The sequence below is a fragment of the Schistocerca piceifrons genome, chromosome 8 (assembly GCF_021461385.2).
Source record: "Schistocerca piceifrons isolate TAMUIC-IGC-003096 chromosome 8, iqSchPice1.1, whole genome shotgun sequence".
NCBI classification, from domain to species: Eukaryota; Metazoa; Arthropoda; class Insecta; order Orthoptera; family Acrididae; genus Schistocerca; species Schistocerca piceifrons.
This window is the reverse complement of record NC_060145.1, coordinates 255,201,633-255,221,467: the sequence shown is the minus strand read 5'-3', so window position 1 is coordinate 255,221,467 and position 19,835 is coordinate 255,201,633. Positions and strand designations below refer to the sequence as shown.

Sequence of the window (19,835 nt, the reverse complement as noted above, 5' to 3'; positions counted from 1 at the left end):
TTTGAACCACTTCTTTGTCACACCTCTTATTCCTATTTGCCCTAATTTATGAAGTAAGATTTTGTGGTCAACTGTATCAAAGGCCTTGGACAAGTCTAAAAAGATACCACTCACATTTTCACCTTTGTCCAGTGCTTCTAAAATTACTTTAGTGAACTGTGCTATAGCATATTGTGTGCCTTTTCCGGGCAGAGCCTCGTTTGCTCTTTCTGATAGTTGTGTTGGATTTTCACCTGTTATTACTATGTTGCTGTCATCAGCAAAAAGTATTTTTTCGCCATGTCTGATACTTTGTGGGAAGTCGTTAATGTATATAAGAAACAATATTGGGCCTAATACACTTCCCTGTGGGACGCCTATATTCACATTTTCTAGGTCAGACAGGTGTTTTATAAGGGAAATGTTTGAAACTTGTGATATCTCAACTCGTTGAACTCTATTTTCCAAGTATGATTTGAATCACTTCTTTGTCACACCTCTTATTCCTATTTGCCCTAATTTACGAAGTAAGATTTTGTGGTCAACTGTATCAAAGGCCTTGGACAAGTCTAAAAAGATACCACTTACATTTTCACCTTTGTCCAGTGCTTCTAAAATTACTTTAGTGAACTGTGCTATAGCATATTGTGTGCCTTTTCCGGGCCTAAAACCAAATTGGTCATTGGAAAGAAGATTATATTTATTCAGGTAATTTAGCAGTCTCTTTTTGACTAGTATTTTAGAAATGATAGACAGTATAGAGATCGGCCTGTAGTTCTCTACATTTTCCACATCTCCGTTTCTAAGGATAGGTATAACTTTTGCTTGTTTTAGGTACTCTATAAAGTATCCAGATTCGAAAGATTCATTAATTATGTCTGTTAATGGGTCCTTTATGGAGTCTTTACAATCTTTAATTACGCAGACTGGGATTTCATCAAGTCCTACTGAAGTTTTATTTTTTAGTTGGTGTATTACTAGTGCCACTTCCCTTTCTGTAGTTGGCAAGAGCACCATTGAGTTTGTTGGCTGGTTCTGAGTAGGTAAATCATACGTATCTGGAAATTTCTGCTGTAATTTTTTTGCAATACTACTGAAATATGAGTTTACAAAATCAGCTAATTTTTTAGGGTTACCTACTGGTACATCTTTGTTTTTAATATGTGAATTGAGGTCCTTTTTAGCAGAGTTAGATGTTTCCTGTTTGACGATGTCCCAGGCTGCTTTGCTCTTGTTTTCAGCTTCAAGTAATATTTTGTTGTTTGAAGGTTTTTTTGCGGCTAGCAACACCTTTCTGTAAATTTTCCTTTACTTTTTGTAGGATTGCAGAACTTCTGGGTTAGATTGATTATTTTTTATGGAGTTGAGATATCTAAGAGTTTCTGAGGATTTTTTGATACCTGTAGTCACCCACTGATTTCTCTTTGTAGTTTTAATTTGATAAAGAGTTTTGGGAAACATCTCTTCAAATCTGAGTTTAAAAATTTACATGAACTTGATAAATTTCTGATTTGCGTTGGTTTCTGCATAGACTTCCCTCCAATCTTCATATTCTAGCTGGGATTTAAACTGATGCAGGGCTGATTTGGAAAACATTCTTTTGTATGTACAAAGTTTAGGAGGAGTTTCTACATGAATGTTAGTTTTTAAGATCTGGCAGAGGTGGTCCGCTAGGCCCAGGTTTTGGACAACAATATGACATTTTTTACTATCAATATCTGTAGCTACATGATCTATAGATGAGGAGGATTCTTTCGTTATTCTAGTTGGACAATTAACAAGGGAGGATATTCCATAACAGCTTAGAATATTCACATATATGTTGCTAGCCTTATCAGGCTTCATCATATTAATGTTTAAGTCACCACAGATAATTACATTTGCTTTTGGTCCAGAAATCTTGTCTAAGCTTTGATTCAGTTTTGAGAAGAATATATCAATGTCTCCACTGGGAGAGCAGTACACACAAACTATGACTAATTTTTTTGCTATGCCAGGTCCTATTATTTCAACAGCGGAAAGTTCGAAATGTTTGTCCTCACCTAGATCCAAAAGATCATATCTTACTTTAAATGACATACCTTTTTTTACATAGATACATGAACCTCCACCATTCATTGAGATTCTGCTATAGTAACATGCAAGGTCAAATGAGGCTAATGCAATGTGTTCAATTTGCTTCCCTTTGCACCAGTGTTCAGTGATACACAAAATTTGGCTATCAAATTTTTCCAATTCTACTTCTAGCTGTTGTGCTTTGTTCTTTATGGCTTGAATATTTTGGTGAAACACTGTTAGGCATTTTTTTCACTTATCTTGGTGGCGCTTTTCCCTTTAGACCTGATGCTAAAAAATCCTTTAGATGAGCTGGTGGCATGGTTATTCTTCTGTTGATGACAGTGGAGGTGAGTCTGTTGCCGGTTTGACTTGGAAGTTGGTGTATCTGAAGGTATCTGCCTTATGTTAGTCTTGTAACTGAGGCCGGGTACCAAAAATCCTGCAGAGTTGAAAGTTTCCTGGTTCTTGTGCTTCTTCTGTTTGCTTCTGTTACTGCTGACGATGGTGAAGCTGGTGAAAAGTCTTTCACTGTTGAAGACTGAGGAGCGGCCAATACTGATGAAAGGTCATTGGCTGTTGGCACATCAGGCGTTTCTTTTCTTGTTAATGATGCAGTTGCGTAGTATGTAGCTGCTTCTGCTGAAGCTGCTTTGGAAACTTCTGTCCTAGTTGAATCATTTATCTCAGCTGTTTTTGAAGAAAGTGGAGATTCTAGTGCTGGACCTGTTGTCAGTGATTCAGTTTCATTTTCTTGTTGGAAATTTTCAGTTGCTGTGTTTGGTGGTGGAAGTGGTATGGTCGTGCTATTCTTGTCCTTAACTGCCTTCACTGCATTAAGGATTTCTCGACTAATGAATGATTTTCCGAGTTTATTTCTGTGAAGCCCATGCCTTGTAAAATGACTTCTCTCTGCGGATGGTACGTCCACATATGTGGCATTTGGGAGGCTTCGGCAGATTTTCTCAAATTTCCTACTAGTAACTGTGATTTCTTTGTTGACACAGGATTCTTCTATAAGATCATGTCTTTGTGGGATACTGGCAATGAAGAAGTTAACGTCTGTAATTTTCTGTAATGTACTTCTTAGAGCTCTTGTGGCGAGTTTTCCCTCGTTCCTATAAACATCATTAGCACCTCCTATTATTAGACAGTTGCTTCCCAGCTTCAAAGAATGTTCACAGTCTTTTAAAACTTCGCGCAAAGGGGCACCCTGTTTCGTTATTCCACTAACCTTGAATATAGTTTGCATGTTACACAAAATGTCGGCTAAGCCCTTTCCATGACTGTCCGAAAGTATGAAAATATCTACTTTTTTCTTCTTATCTGTATTGGTAGATATCTTGTTTGCACGATAAGTATGTTCCATGTATTTTCTGGTATTTCCTTTCTTGTTATTACAGGACTTCGTAGGCCTACTGAAATGATTTGTGGTCGCTGCATTTGATGAAAGTACTTCCTTTCTTTGGCTCTTTTCACATGTTTCATATTCATCACTCGTTAAAAATTCAAACTTATTTGCTTGTGGGAGACGAAAGTTGTTTTCGTTACGATTAACACGACAAAACTTTTTAGGCCTAATAAAGTTACCGTTTTGTTCGTTTACAACCGTTTCACTACCCTTTGAATGGTCTATCACTTCTTCCAGCTTCTGTACACTATCTATCACTGATTTAAGCTTCTCTACATATAGTTTAGCTAACATAAGATCATATTTTAATGAAGAAGTCGTGCATTCTTCTTCGCATTCCGTTTGTAAACACACGATATGACGATAGTTACAGTGCACATTTCCCCAGTCACAGGTCATGTTTTTTTCCTCTAAGACATTTAAACATTGACGATGGATCCATTTCTGTGACCACGAACATAATTTAACACCATATTTCACCTTCTTACCTTACACAGGATTTAAAAACTCGTAATTTTCCGCGGATCGGTTTATTAGTACGTCTACACGCGCCGCCATCTTTGCACACGAATGTAATGCTGGAGGGCAGGGTGGAGGGTAAAAATCGTAGAGGGAGACCAAGAGATGAATACACTAAGCAGATTCAGAAGGATGTAGGCTGCAGTAGGAACTGGGAGATGGAGAAGTTTGCACAGGATAGAGTAGCATGGAGAGCTGCATCAAACCAGTCTCAGGACTGAAGACCACAACAACAACAACAACTTAAAACAATGATTTGTGTTAACAGAGGCTTCACTTGTCAGCTGGAAGTGGTTTTTATTTCCTTTTTCTTTGAAGCTTCTTGTGCCGCTTGCTGAACTTCTGGGTGAGGTGACCAATAGTAGTCCCCCATCATGTTGATGTTCCAGCGGCCTTGGTAGCGTTTTTCCATCACTAGTTTTGGATGAGTCAATAAACAGCCTCCAGACTTCCTTTTTGAATTCAATACCAAACTCATTCATCAGACTTGGAATGTCTGAGCAGTACAATATATCACCTTCTTGTTGAAAAAACTTGCAACATTGCTGCTCTCTCTTTATATACTTGTATATGCTGGTTCCTACTTCCAATAAGTTCTTTCTTTAAATCTAAAGACAAGCAATTGAGACCTAGCGAGGTGGCGCAGTGGTTAGCGCACTGGACTCGCATTCGGGAGGACGATGGTTCAATCCCGTCTCCGGCCATCCTGATTTAGGTTTTCCGTGATTTCCCTAAATCGTTTCAGGCGAATGCCGAGATGGTTCCTTTGAAAGGGCACGGTCGATTTCCTTCCCAATCCTTCCCTAACCCGAGCTTGCGCTCCGTCTCTAATGACCTCGTTGTCGACGGGACGTTAAACACTAACCACCACCACCACAAGCAATTGAGCTTTTTCTTTCGTGAAGCCCAGATCCCAAACCAAATCGTTAAACTCAGTCTGAGTAAAAAATTTGGGCTCTAGACTTTCTGTATACAATGGAATTCATCATCATCATGTTCATCTACATCAGATTGTACATCAGAAAATACTTCTGTTTGAATAGAATTTAAATAATCTGGTGGTTCAGGAACCATCAAATCTACACCATGCCCTACTGGACGGGTGGCGAACTGAAGATTAGGGTAGCTTATTACCTTCTTAATTTTCGAATTATGATCAGTAATATCAACACTGCAAAAGTCGCAATCATCAGAATGATTTCTTGGCTCCCTCCATCTCAAAGGAACCCCAATTCTAAAGGCTTTTCCCTCCTTTTTGGACCATTTTCTCAGATCTACAACACACACATGACATACCTTATGCGGCACCCAAGATTTATCTTGAACACCAAGTTTAGATCCAAAGTACGACAGATAAACATTTTTCACAAAGTCTGTAATGTTTCTTTGTTGTTTTTTAATCACAAATTCACCACAAATACAACAAAAACTGTCACCAGAGTTTTTACAACCACGATTAGACATTGTCCTGAGCACATGTACAGGAAACGGGAAAGTGAGGTTAGGTTGACAGTAAATAAAACACCATCTGTTAGCACAAAAATAGAATCGACCTTTTTTGCCAGCAAATGTTTTCAGCAGTGCTACCAACGTCATCTACATTCATTACACCTACTTTTTAAATTATTTTAACTATATAAAATGGCTTAAATTAAATAATTTAACTGCAAAATGTGAAGAAATGGTGGGCGATACAGTTTTTAAAGTATCATATTTGGATTTCCCATCCCAACAACCGTAAGAATAAGGTATTTTCAGCAAAAAAGTTTTTCTATCGTTGGCCTGTGTTATTTTTTTAGTCGACTTTATTTTTCGGTACTCTAGCGAGAAACAAATGGTTTTGAACGTCTATAGTTGTCGAACTGTCAATGACATTACCTGTCAGTGCGATCGTTTGCAGACCCATTACACGCAGCTTACGAAGTTTATGAGGTACACGTTGGTGCGTAGGCTTCAGCCGCTCTCCTACTGCACGTCGGCCGTTCTCACTGGAGCTGTCTTTGCCCCCTCCCCTCCAGTACCGCATGAGAAGCTAGGGGCAGTCTTATTTTATGTGCATTCTATCTGAACTTAATGTCACTGTTTATTAAACAGCAAATTATATCCAACGTCAATTCAGTTTTCACTCGCACTCACGACAGTATAACAAGAATGGTTTCATTCTCTGCAATTCTCCCACGAAATTTATAAGCTATCTTGCGGTGTGTGGCCGAGGATACGTTTGTGTCACTTCTCTCCTTTCGTGTTCCAATCCCCCTTTGAGCAAGATTGGAAGGTAAACAATGCACTTTCACACTTCGTGCTAACTACTTTGCTATGGTTACTGCATGTAGTGACACAATAAAATGTGTCGCATAGGTCCCTCGTTCGATTCACCACATATCCGATCTGTCCGGAACACGCCGAGCGCCAATTACGTCTTCCCTAATACGTCTCCGCCCCCCCCCCCCCCCTCCGCCGCGCAAAGGCCAGTCATGTCACATAGGTTTTTGTTCATCATTTTCAGCAACTGTTTTTGAAGAACGCCGAAAAGAAGAAATAGCACACTAGCTGCGTGAAAAATTGTTTTTTAACGCAACTGGTGTGCAACCTCTTCACCTCAACATCTCGTTATTCCATTCAGCCCCCTCCCCTTCCCCCCTCCCGCTCCCCACCCACCTTTCCCACCCCCGCCACCAGTGCAGTCGGACTTTTGACTAGCGGGTGTGACCGAGCGGCTCTAGGCGCTTCAGTCTGGAACCGCGCGACCGCTACGGTCGCAGGTTCGAATCTTGCGTAGGGCATGAATGTGTGTGATGTCCGTAGGTTATTTAGGTTTAAGTAGATGTTAATTCCCATAGTGCTCAGAGCCATTGGAACCATTTTTTGCAGTCGGACTACTTCTTTTGTGCCACCAGTACTTCCTTCACACATTCAAAGAGAAGGATTGGACGTGATGAAAGCTCAAAAAGTGGTAAGACTCCTTCATACAGTGAAAGTAAAATTATGTTCTACTACAATTTCAAAAGAACAACGTCAAATATTTACCAAAAATTGTAAAAACAAAGAAATAAAAATAAAAATATCGGCACTCGATATTTCCGTTTTGGTACAAATATATCGATATATTTGGGAAATGTCTTATCGCCAGTATTTGTCAATAGTTTCTGGAAAGAATATCGATATGTCGTAATTTTACCAACAGCCCTAGTAGGACGAAGCAATCTTGTTTCTTTGCGTTTTTATTTATTTTTTTGTCTTTTTTCTATGTGCGTGTTATTTGACGTGTCTTTCTTTGTGGGTGTTTCCTGTGCATGTCTTTCTTTCATGTCTTTTTTTGTATGGCTTTCCCTATATCTTCTTTGTGTGTTCTTTATTAGGTGTCTACCTTCGCTTGCATTTTTATACCTTTTCTGCTACTTTTGTGCATGTCCCTTTTTTCGTCTTTTTTTCGAGTTTTACTTTTAATGTTTTTTTGTGTGTCTTCTATGTGCATCTGTTCTGCATAATTTTTTTTGCATGATTTCTTTTTATGTCTTTTTTTCTGTAGCCTTTTTTTAGTGTTTGATTTCTGCATGTTTTGTTTTTTTTGCCATGTCTTTTTTCTGTCTTTCTTTATGAACCACTTTTTGTCTATCTCTTTTTGCATCTTTTTCTGCTTACCTATTTTCATGTTTTTTTCTTTACATGTCTATCATTACACGTCTTTTTTGCACATCTCATATTTGCAAATCGAATTTTATAATCTTTTTTGTATGTCTTTTTTATTTATCTTTCTTGCACATATTTTTTGCAAGTCTTTCTTGCCTACCTCTTTTAGAACATCGTTTCCTTAGAAGGTCTTTTTTCAGCAGCTTTTCTTTAGCACGGTTTTTTTGCATGGTCGCTCTTATCGCTCTTTTCTGTGTATCTAATGATTTTTGATCAGTTGTATATACGTCAATGGATGTGTATGTTTGTTCTTATGTGTCATGAGGTAAGTAAAAACTACTTTTCCATTAACAGTTGAAGGAGGTATAGATATCAAGGTGTAAAACATTCGGAGGTTCGAGGGGGGAAACAGACCAAGTATTCTTTTCTGTGGCAAAGAGGCTTTTCATAAACATATGTGTTCTGAAATTGTGGTGCTATTGCAGCTACTCCCTCCTTGGTGTGTAATATTTGCGGTTATTCTCGTAACTGTAACTGAAATTCAAACATCAACAGATATATGGTCGCTTTCACCACTTACGACAGATATAGTCTAAGTGTGTATTTGGCTGAAAGGTGGGGTGTTCAGAATAATATGTGTCGACAAACTATGACTTTCAAGTGGTTCTTCTCTCCTGCGTGCATATTATTCCGTCATATCTTCCTCAATATAACCGAAAATATGCACATCAATGGTTGTCTATGTTTCAGTCTCTAATGGGGGAGAAGTAGTATGTAATTTGCTTGAATTGGAATGGGAGGGGGGGCTTATCGAACTTTGAAGCATTCTGGGAGAGGCAGAATGAAGAAATTAGAATTGTTTATGCATGTCTGTGTAGCCCGTCCACATGTCAGTCTGTTCGAAAATTTCACTTTGAATGTGGCTCATCCTTCCTGTGTGACTGTATGTGCAGGTGATTGTGGGTGAGATTATTTGCACGTCTGGATGTTTGTGAGAATGGGTGTTTTGTATGTCGGTATTTGTGTGTGCATGCATTTTTTGAGGGTTTGGAGTGTGTGGTTGTATTTGTGTTTGGTTGTGTTTGTGTGTGATTCTGTTTGTGTGCATGGGTGTACAGGTTTGTGTGTGTGTGTGTGTGTGTGTGTGTGTGTGTGTGTGTGTGTGTAGTGTGTGCGTGGATCTGAGCACGCTGATGTAAGTTTTTATGTGCTTGTATTAGTGTGTATTCTTTGTGCCTGTTGTTTTTCTGGGTTGTTTTTGGCAGCCTGCATTCGCATCTTTCTTTGTGTCTTTTGTTGCCTGTCTTTCTTGTTGTGTATCTTTTTTTGGACGTGTGTTTAAGCGTCTCCTTTGGCATGTCTTTCTCTGCAGATTATTTTTTGTGTGTGTCTCTTTTCTGCATGCCTTTGTCCTGCAACTTTTCTTTTGGTGCCTTGTTTTTTGTATGTCTGTGAGTTTTATGTTATTTTGTGTATTTTTTGCATCTACTTTCTTTGGTGTTTTTCCTGTGCGTCCTTTTTTGCATGTCATTATAATTTTTTTGTGTGTCTTCCACTGGGTAACTTATTTTGCTTGCATTTTTGTTTGTTTATTTTTGTGGCTTTTTGTCTCTTTTCTTGCATCTATTTTTGCATGTCTTCCTTTTCAGTGGCGTTCTTTTGTGTCTTATAGGTCTTTTTTGTGTGTTTTTATGTGTCTTTCTTTATGTGTCTTTTTGCATCTTTTTCTGTGTCTCGAATATTGCTTATTTTTTCCATATTTTTCGTGTCTTTCCTTGTATGCCCTTTTTTGCAAGTTTTTGCCTGTGTTTTTTTTTTGTTAGTGGCTTTCTTTTCCATGTCCTTTTATTGCATGTCTTTTTTCTGCATGTCTTTCTCATACAAGTCTTATTGCTGCTTGTCTTTTATTCATGTATTTTGCGTTTGTTTTTGAGTCTTTTTGGGTGTCGATTTTTGAATTCATTTTACATGTTTTTAGCGCCTCTTCTGGTTTCATTTTTGCGTTTGTTTTTTGTGTGTCTATTTTGCATGTGCTCTTTTTGCATCTTTTTTCTTATTTTTTGTGTGTCTTTGGTTTTGCATCTTTTTTTAGTTTTTTGTGTGTTTCTTTGTGTCCTTTTGCATGTCTTTTTTACAGGTATTTTTGTAAGTTTTTTGGACATCCTTTTGTGCAGGTGTCTTTTTGTACATCTTTCCTTGCGTTTTTCACTGCACGTCGTTTTGTACATATCATTCTTTTGTACATCTTTACCATGTCTTTTTAGCACGTCTTTTCTTAGCACTTGTTGTGTTTCTCTACCATTTTGTGTGGTAGTTCTCTCCTTTTCTTTAATGATTGTTGATAAGTTCCTAATTGTAATTGAGCATACGTATATCAGCGAATGTATATGTTTGTTTTCTTGTGTAGTTAGATCTTAAATATATGCTATTCCATCAAGGGGTTAAGGAAGGGAATCTATCAAGACGTAAAACATTAATGGGTAGGAGTATGTGAGCAGACTAGGAACAGTCTCCTGTGGTGAAGCGTCTTTCCATAAACCTAAGTTTTCTGAAATTATGGTGTTAATGTAGCTACTCCTTCGTGCATGTGTAATATTTGATGTCATTCTCGCAATTGTAACTGAAAATTAGGCTCCAATGGCTTTATGTTCATGTGTAATATTTGATGTCATTCTTGCAGTTGTAACTGAAATTTTGGCTCCAATGGTTTTATGTCCATTGTAGTTTCTAAAAGGAGATATGTCCTATTTAGTATATTTACTGAAGGGTGGAGTGTTGAGAAGACTGGGTGTCAACAATTTGTGACTTAACAATGGTTCTTCACTCCTGAATGTTTATTATTTCTTCTTATCTTCCTCATTATAAATAAAAATATGCGCATCAGTGTTTGTGTACACTTTCATCTTTAATGTGGAGGATGAAGTGTGTAATTTGCTAAAAATAGAGGGGGAATAAGAAGGTTTAAAACATTATGGGAGAGGACAAATAAAGAAATGAAGATTGTATATCTGGATCTGTGCAACTGGTTCAGAAACTAGTCTTCTCGAAACTTTTACTTTGAGTATGGCTCCTCCTTCCTGTGTGATTTTGTATTTTTGTGGGTTGATGATAATTTGTGTGGGTGGTTGTGCATTTGGATGATTGTGTGTGCAGGTGTTTGTGCTTGTGTTTCTATGTGTGGGCATTTGTGTGTGGTTGTGTTTTTGTGTGGCTGTGAGCACATGAGCATGTTTACGTGTTAGCATGTGTGTGTGCATGTATGTTTTTGTGTATGTGTTCAATGGTGTAATGTGTGTGTGTGTGTGTGTGTGTGTGTGTGTGTGTGTTTGTAACAATTTCTGTTTGCGTGTGTTAGCTTTTTCAACCATTTATTAGTTTGTGTTATCTGTGTTGTTCCAAGTTGTTATGTGCATCCTTTATTTGCATCTTTTCTGTCTCTTTTTTTTGCATGTATCTCTCTTTTCTGCATGTCTCTTCTTGTATGTCTTTATCTTCATGTTTTTATTTTTGGCTTGTTTTTTATCCTTTTTGCATGACTTTATTTGCATCTATTTTTTGTGTTTTTCAAATGACGTTTCTTGTGTGACCTATTTTGCGGTTTCTTTCCGCATTTTCATTGAATGAACTTTTTGTCCTTTTTGTGTCTTCTTTAGTATCTTTTTTAGCGTCTATTTGGCGTGTTTTTTAGTGTCTTTTCTTAGTGTGTTTATTTAACATGTAATGAGATCTGGGACATATGCTTTTCCATTAATAGGTGAAGGAGAGGGGAGGGGTGGTGGAGGAGGATGTGAGTAGACAAGGAACACTTTGCCATGATGAGGAGCACATTTATAAACCTTGGTATTATGAAAATATTGTGTTAATGCTATTACTCCCTCCTCTACATGTGCTATTTGATATCATTCTCGTAACTGTAACAGAAATTTAAATAGCGTACATCGTCCATGTATGTAATTTACCTGGAAGGTGGGATGTTGAGGAGAACGTGTGTCGACAAATTATGACTTAAGTGTGTTTCTTCACTCTCATATGCGCTTCATATCCTAGTCATTGTAAGTGAAAATGTGCACATAAATGGCTGTGTATATTTTAATGTGTAATTTAGAGGATGAAGATTGTAACTTGCTTGAAATTGAGGAGGCGGGGCAGAGGGGGTCAGTACTGATGCTTCAAACATTGTTGGAGAGGCCAAATGACGAAATGAGGATTGTGTATCGGTATCTGTGAAGCCTGTTCAGAAACCAGTCTGTTCGAAAATTTTAATTTGAATGCACCTCCTCTGACATTTTGGTGTGTGTGTTTGTATTTGTGGGTGTGTTTGTGAGTGGGTGTATATGTGTGTGGGTGCCTTTATATGTGATTGTGTTCATGTGTGGCTGTGTTTTTCTGCAAATGTTTGTGTGCATCTGTGCACATGTGCCGAACTTTTATGTGCATGTGTCTGTGCCTACTGTTAGAGTGTGCTTTATTTTACACCTTTTGTTCTGTTTTTCAAGTTGCTTCATGCATCCTTCATTTGCAGCTTATTTGTGAGTTTATGTGTCTTTCTTTTCGTATCTCCCTTTTTTTGCGACAATTTTTTCTGTGTTTTCCTTCCATGTTTTTTTGTGTACCTCTTTTGTGTGCCTTTTTTTGCATGTATTTTGCGATTGTTTTTGTGTGACATTTTTGTGCCTTTTTTTGCTTTACTCTTTTTGATTGATATTTTCCTGTATGTCTCTTTTTGTATCCATTTTTTGTGTGTTTTTTGCCTGTGTTTCTTCGTTTATCTTTTTTGCATGTATCTTTTTATTGCATGAGTCTTCTTTGGGAATTGTTTGTGCTTGTTCTTTGGCGATTTTTGTAGTCTCTTTAATGCATGTCTTTTTTGCATGTCTCTTTTTTAAGCATGCCTTCCTTTGGGTGTGCATCTTTTTGTGTGCATTTTTCTTGCGTTTCTTTGAGTCTCTTTTTGTATGTTATTTTGCTTGTCTTCTTTTGTGGGTCTTTTGCAGTGCCTTTTTTGGGTGTCTTGTTTTCACTGTCTTTTTCTGTGTCTTCTATTTACATGCCTTTCTTGTGACTTTTTGCACATTCTTTTTGCATGTATTTTTTACACACCTTTTTCTTCCACATCCTTTTCTCCCACGACATTTTTGCACGTATTTTTGCACTTTTTGAAGGTCTTTTTTGCATGGTTTTTTGTACATCTTTTCTCTATGTTTTTGGCACTTTTTTACATGTATTTCTTTTGCACTTATTTTCTGTATGTTTTATGTCTTTTTCGCCCTTTTTGCACATCTTTTTTGCACATCTGTTTCTTTGCGTGTTTTTCTATGTATTTTTTGTGTCTCTGATTTGCACATTTTTTGCATATTTCTTTGTATGTCTTTTTTTCTTGCACTACTCGTGTATTTTTTGCTTGTCTTTTTTTAGCACATCTTCTTACCTTGTGTTTTAGTTAGTACATCTTTTTTTTGCAGGTTGGTGTTGTCTATGACTGTAATGATTGTTGGTAAGTTCATAATTGTAATCAACACACACACACAGACATATATATATATATATATATATATATATATATATATATATATATATATATATATATGAATGAGTAAGTTTATTTTCAAGTCTAGAACGCAAGTCTGAAACATATTCTTTTCCATTATGGGGTGAAGGATAGGAAAATATCAAGATGTAAAACATTGGGAAGTATGAGGGTGTGAGCGGATTTGGAACACTTTGCTGTGGTGAGAAGCTTTTCTTTGGTATTCTGAAATTATGTTTTAATGCAGCCACTCTCTCCTGCATGTGTAATATCTGATGTCATTCTCATAACTGTAAATGAAATTTAGACCCCAACATGTAAAGGTTCATTGTCATCTCTAAAATTAGAGATGGCCTGTGTATGTATTTTGTCTGAAACATGTGGTGCTCAGAAGAATGTGTGTCGACAAATTGTGATTTGGAAGTGTTTCTTCCCTTGCATATTATTACGCCATATCTTCCTCAGGATAAGCGAAATTCTTATCAACGGTTGTGTTTGCCTTCATCTGTAATGTGAGAGATGAAGTATGTAATTTGCTTGAAATGGAAAGGGGGCAGTGTCGAAGATTAAAACCTGTGTGATTGTGTGTTTGTGTGGGTTCTTGTGTGTGTTGGTGCTTGCATGGCCATGTGTTTCATGTGGCTGCATTTGTGTGTGTGGGTGTGTTCATTGTGGGTGCACTGTGGGTGGACGTGTTTCTCTGTCATCCTTTATTTTCATCTTTTTGCTCTCCCGTGATTTTTGTCCTTTTATTGCATCTCTTTTTAGTGCATGTCTTTTCTTCTGTGTCTTTTTGGTGTGCTTTTTTGCATGGCTTTTTGTATATCTTCTTTTACATACTATTTTCTTGGTTTTGTCTGTGTCTTTCGAGTGTGTCTTTTTTGGATGTCTCCTTTTGCATCTCTTTTCTTGCATGCCTTTTTTGTGTGATTTTTCCTGTGTGTCTTTCTTTTGGATAATTTCTTGCTTATTTTTTGTGTGTTATTGCCTTGAGTCTTTTTTGTGTCTTTTTTGCATGTTATTTTTACTTGTCATTTTTTGTGTCTTGCTTTGTGCATCTCTTCTTGCATGTCCTTTTTTCTTTCTTGGATGTCTTTTTTCTGTATTTTTAGTGCATATTTTTTGTGTTTGTTTGTGCATATCTTTCTTCTATGTCCTTTTATGCACATCTTTCTCTAGCACTTCGTTTTTGCATGTTTGTCACACATCTTTTCCTTCCTATTTTACACATCTTTATTTCCACATTATTTTGCACATTTCTCTTGCATATCTTATTTGTATTTCTTTTTCTCCACATCTATTTCTTTGCACTATCTTTGCACCTATTTCTATTAATATATAATTTGTGTGGCCGTTTTTGCATCTTTTTTTTATGTCTCTTTTTACACATCCCACATCAAGAATAACGAGATATAGAACATGTGTTTTTCCATGAAGGGCTGAAGGAGGGGAGATATGAAGCTGTATAATAATGTGAGGTAGGAGGGGATGAGCAGACTAGGAACTCTTCGGTGTGATGAGGAGGATTTTCATAGGTATTCTGAAATTACACTGTTCATGCAACTACTCCCTCCTGCATGTATAATTTTTGACGTCATTTTTGTAATTATAACTGAAATTTAATCACCAACAGGTATATCTTCATATTCATCTCTAAAGTAAAATTGTCCTATGTATGTATTTTGCCTGAAACATGTTCAGAAGAATGTGTGTCAACAAACTGTCTCTTCTAAGTGATTCTTCCCTCCTGAATGCATATTATTTCTTCATATTTTTCTCATCATAACAGAAAATATGCACATCAATGGTTGTTTATGTTTTCATCTCTAATGTGAAGCATGTAATTCGGTTGAAATTGAGGGGACAGTACCGAAACTTAAAACGTGAGAGAGGCAACATGAAAAAATGAGGTTTCTGTATGTGTGTCTGTGGAGCCTGTTCTGAAGCCAGTCTGTTCGAAAATTTTACTTTGAATATGTATCCTCCTTCCTGTATGATTGTGTTTGTTTGTGTGTTGGGGTGATCATGTGTGCAGGGGATTGCCTGTATTGGTGTTTGTGCGTATGAGTGCTGCTGTGTGTGAGTTTTGTGTGTGTGCGTGTTTTTGATGTGTAGTTGTGTTTGTGTGTGGTTTTGTTAGTGTGAACATGTTCGAATGTGTTGGTGTCCATGCATGAATATGTAGATGTAGGGTGTAGGGTGTTTCTGAGTGTGGCTGTTTGTGTGTGAGGATGTATATGTGTCTAGGTGTTAGTGTGTTAGTGTCTGTGTTTGTATGTGTGGGTGTGTTTGTCTCTGGATGTAGCATTGCATGGTTGTGTTCATGTTCATGTGTGTAGTTCATGTATATGTATATATATATATATATATATATATATATATATATATATATATATATGTGTGTGTGTGTGTGTGTGTGTGTGTGTGTGTGTGTGTGTGTGTGTGTGTGTGTGTGTGTGTGCACATGTGACTATGCAGGTGTGCATAAAGTTTTTCATGTATGTATTAGTGTGGATTGTTCGTGTGTGTTGATTTTTTAGATTTTTTCAGGAATTTTTTCTAATTTGCTTCATGCATCCTTTATTTGCATCTCTTTTTGCATGTCCTTCTCTTTGTGTCTGCCTCTTTCATGCATTTCTGTTGCGTATCATTTTTGCTTCTTTTTTGCTCATTTTTTGTAGTGTCTTATTTTGTGGATCTTTTTTGGTGTTTTTTTGTATGTCTTTTTTTCAGTGTCTACTTTTTGCAAGTCTTTCTTTTGTGTGCCATATTTGCATGTCTTTGTACACATTTTTTTACACATCTCTTGTTGCACATCTCTTACAATGCTTTTTTATTCATATTTTTGCCCTTTTCTAATGATTTTTGCATGTTTTTCCACATTGTTTCTTCTATGTATTTTTTGCACACATCTTTTTTACATATCTTATCCTTGCACTTTTTAATGCCTTTATTCTCCTATTTTGCACGACTTTTTTGCATACCTTTTCTCTTGCACCTTTTTTGACACACAATTTTTTGTATCTCTAGTTTGTATGTATTTTTTGCGGTTTTTTTGTACATATTTTTTACACATCCTTTTCTCCACATCTTTTTGCATACCTTTTTTAGCATGTCCTCTCCTTATCACATATTTTTTGCACATATTTTGCTTAATACATCTTTTTTGGATTCTTCTTCTTTTATATGTTTGCAATGATTGCTGGTAAGTTCATTATTGTGATTGTGAGCAGAATAGCAACTATTTGCTGTAGTGAGGAGCCTTTTCATAGGTATTCTGAAATTATGGTGTTGATATAGCTATCCCTCCTGCATGTGTAATACTTGATGTGATTCTCGTAACTGTAACTGAAATTTAGCCACCAGTAAGTAAAGTTTCATTTTCATCTCTAAAATGATATATGGCCTGTGTGTGTATTGTGCCTGCTATGTGGGGTATTCAGAAGAATGTTTGTCGATAAACTGTAGTTTGAAAGTGGTTCTTCCCTCCTGTATGCGCATTACGAGGGCCGTTCAGAAAGTGACCTCCGGTTGATTTAAAAAAATACACCAAGTTAAATAAAAATATTTTAATATATACATCTTACAACTACATCTTTGCACTACTTTTCTACATAGTCTCCATAGCGATTGAGGCACTTATCGTATCTCTTCACAAGCTTTGAAATTCCTTCTGCATAAAAATCAACCGCTTGTGCCTGGAGCCAGCCTGTGACCGCATCTTTGAGCTCTTCGTCGTCATCAAACCGCTGTGACCCGAGCCATTTCTTCAAATGCATGAAGAGGTGATAATCACTTGGCGCCAGGTCTGGGCTGTAAGGTGGATGGTTGATAACGTCCCACTTGAAGGACTCAAGAAGGGCCGTTGTTCTGCGAGCAGAGTGAGGACGGGCGTTATCGTGCAAAAAAACAATACCGGAAGTCAGCATACCACGGCGTTTGTTCTGTATAGCCCGTCGTAACTTTTTTATTGTTTCACAGTACACGTCTTGATTAATGGTCGTACCACGTTCCATGAATTCAACCAACAACACCCCTTTGGCATCCCAAAACACCGTTGCCATCAGTTTTCTGGCAGAAAAATCTTGCGAGGGTTTTCTTGGTTTGGTAGGCGAATTTGAATGTGCCCACATCTTTGATTGTTCTTTTGTCTCAGGGTTCACGTACTTAATCCAGGTTTCGTCACCGGTCACGATTCTGTTTAACAATGGTTCTCCTTCGTCCTCATAACGTGACAGAAAGTCTAATGCAGAGGCCATTCTTTGAGTTTTGTGGTGGTCGGTAAGAATTTTGGGCACCCATCGTGCACAGAACTTACGGTAACCCAATCTTGCTGTCACTATCTCGTACAAGAGAGTCTTAGAAATCTGTGGAAAACCAGTAGACAACTCCGACATTGAGAAACGTCGATTTTCACGAACTTTTGCATCAACTGTCTGAACGAGTTCGTCAGTCACCAATGATGGTCTACCACTACTCTCTTCATCATGAACGTTTTCTCGTCCACTTTTAAATAAACGTACCCATTCACGGACAACTCCTTCACTCATAACTCTTGGTCCGTACACTGCACAAAGCTCACGATGAATAGCTGCTGCAGAATATCCTTTGGCTGTAATAAACCTTATGACAGCACGCACTTCACATTTGGCGGGGTTTTCTATTGCAGCACACATTTCAAACTGCCACAAAAACTAAACTAGCGCAGGTACGACGTTCACTCGACCACGGCTTGATGCCGACTGACCTGTTGAGTGCGTGAACGCACAGATGGCGTCGCTACTCCCCCCACAACCCGCACTGTGACCAATCGGAGGTTACTTTCTGAACCGCCCTCGTATTTCTTCATGTCTTCCTCATTGTAACTGACAATGTACACATCAATGGATGTGTATGTTTTCATCTCTAATATGGGAGGGGAAGAATATAATTTGAATGACATGGTGGGGATGCAGTATCGAAGTTTATAACATTGTGGGAGAGGCAGAACGAAGAATTGAGTATTGTGTCCTCTGTTTGTGGAGCCTTTCAGAAGACAAGCTACTTGAAAATTTTACTTTGAATATGGCTCCTCTAATCTGTGTGACTGTGGGTTTGTGCAGGTGATTGTGCATGTGTGTGTGTGTGTGTGTGTGTGTGTGTGTGTGTGTGTGAGTGAGTTTAATGGCTGGGTTTGTGTGTGCTTCTGTGTAAGCCGTTTCATTCATTTATTACTGTGCATAGTTTGTGTGTGTAGATTCTTCCGTGTTTTGTTCGTCTCTTTGTTTTTGACGTTATTATGGGCATCCTTTATTTTAATATTCCTTTGTGTCTTTTATGTGTCTTTTTGTGTACCTTTTTTTCTATGTCTCTTGCATCTTTTTGCCTGTATTCTTTTTTGCATGTCTTTTTTGTGTATTTCTTTAAGTCTTTTTTGGTGATTATTTGCATCTCTCTTTTTGTGTGTCTTTTTTATGTGTCATTTTTTGTGCATCATTCTTTGCATTGCAGGTTTTTGGTTGTATTTTTGCTGCTTTTTTGTATGTCTTACTTTAGTGTCTTTTCTTTACGTGTCTTTTTTTGCATGTCTTCGTTCCTATGTCCTTTTTTGCATGTCTTTTTGTCTTTTTGCCACATCTTATTTGCCCATTTTTTCCATGCCTTTCTTTTGCACGTTTTTCTTGCATGTCTTTTATGCACGTTTTTTGTGCATATTTTCTGCATGCCTTTCCTGTATGTCTTTCTTGTGTTTTTTTGAACGTATTTTACACTTCCTCTTTTCCACACCTATTTTTTCATATCTATATTGCACAATGTTTTGCACACATTTTTGCAGATCTTGTTTACCACATCCATTTTTAGCACCTCTCATTTGTAGTATGTCTTTTAACAGCATGTCCCTTTAGCATGGCTTTTTTAGCACAACTTTTATAACACATCCTTTTTAGCATGTCTTTTTAGCTCATCTTTTTATCACTCATCTTTTTTGAGAATGTCTTATTTTAGTACATCTGTTTTTACGATGCCTTTTGTTTCAAGAAGTCTTTCCTTTAGTACATCTGTTTTAGTACATTTTTTTGTAGGATGTCTTTTACTATGTGGTTGTTCATTTCTATGTTTATAATGACTGTCAGTAAATTCTTGATTGTAATTGAGCAAAAATATATCAATTAATTTATATCTTTGTTTTCATGTGTAACGAGATTTGGGATGTATGCTTTTCCATTCAGAGGTTAAAAATGGGAAGATATTAAGATGTAAAACATTGAAGGAAGGGTGAGTGAGCAGACTAGGAACGCTTTCTTATGGTGAGGAAGCGTTCAGGAGAATGTTTGTCAACGAAATGAGACTTGATAGTGCTTCTTTCTTCATGTATGCGTATTATTTCTTCATGTATTCATTATTATAACTGAAAAATATACATACTAATAGTTGTGTATGTTTCCATCTCTAATGTGGGAGATAAAGCACGTCATTTGCTTGAAATGGAGGAAGCAATATCGAAGTTTAAAACATTGTGGGAGAGGCATAATGAAGAAATGACGATTGTGTATCTGTATCTGTGATGCCTATTCAGAAGTGTCTCTTCTAAAATTTTACTTAGGATGTGGCTTAACCTTCTTTTGTGATTTTGTGTGTGTGTGTGTGTGTGTGTGTGTGTGTGTGTGTGTGTGTGTGTGTGTGTGGGTGGGTGGGTGGGTGGGTGATAGTGTGTGCAGTGATTGTGTGTGTTGG

General features: G+C 37.4%; 1 protein-coding gene and 1 non-coding gene across 2 annotated transcripts in view; both read left to right on the top strand.

The window, feature by feature from the left end:
- Window positions 1-19,835, top strand: part of LOC124712251 (transcription activator MSS11-like) — an 88,732-nt gene that overhangs the window by 55,624 nt on the left and 13,273 nt on the right. The gene's annotated exons all lie outside the window — the stretch shown is intronic.
- On the top strand, window positions 4,596-4,668 carry Trnaa-cgc. The gene has a single exon. It is a non-coding gene; the product is annotated as a tRNA-Ala (tRNA).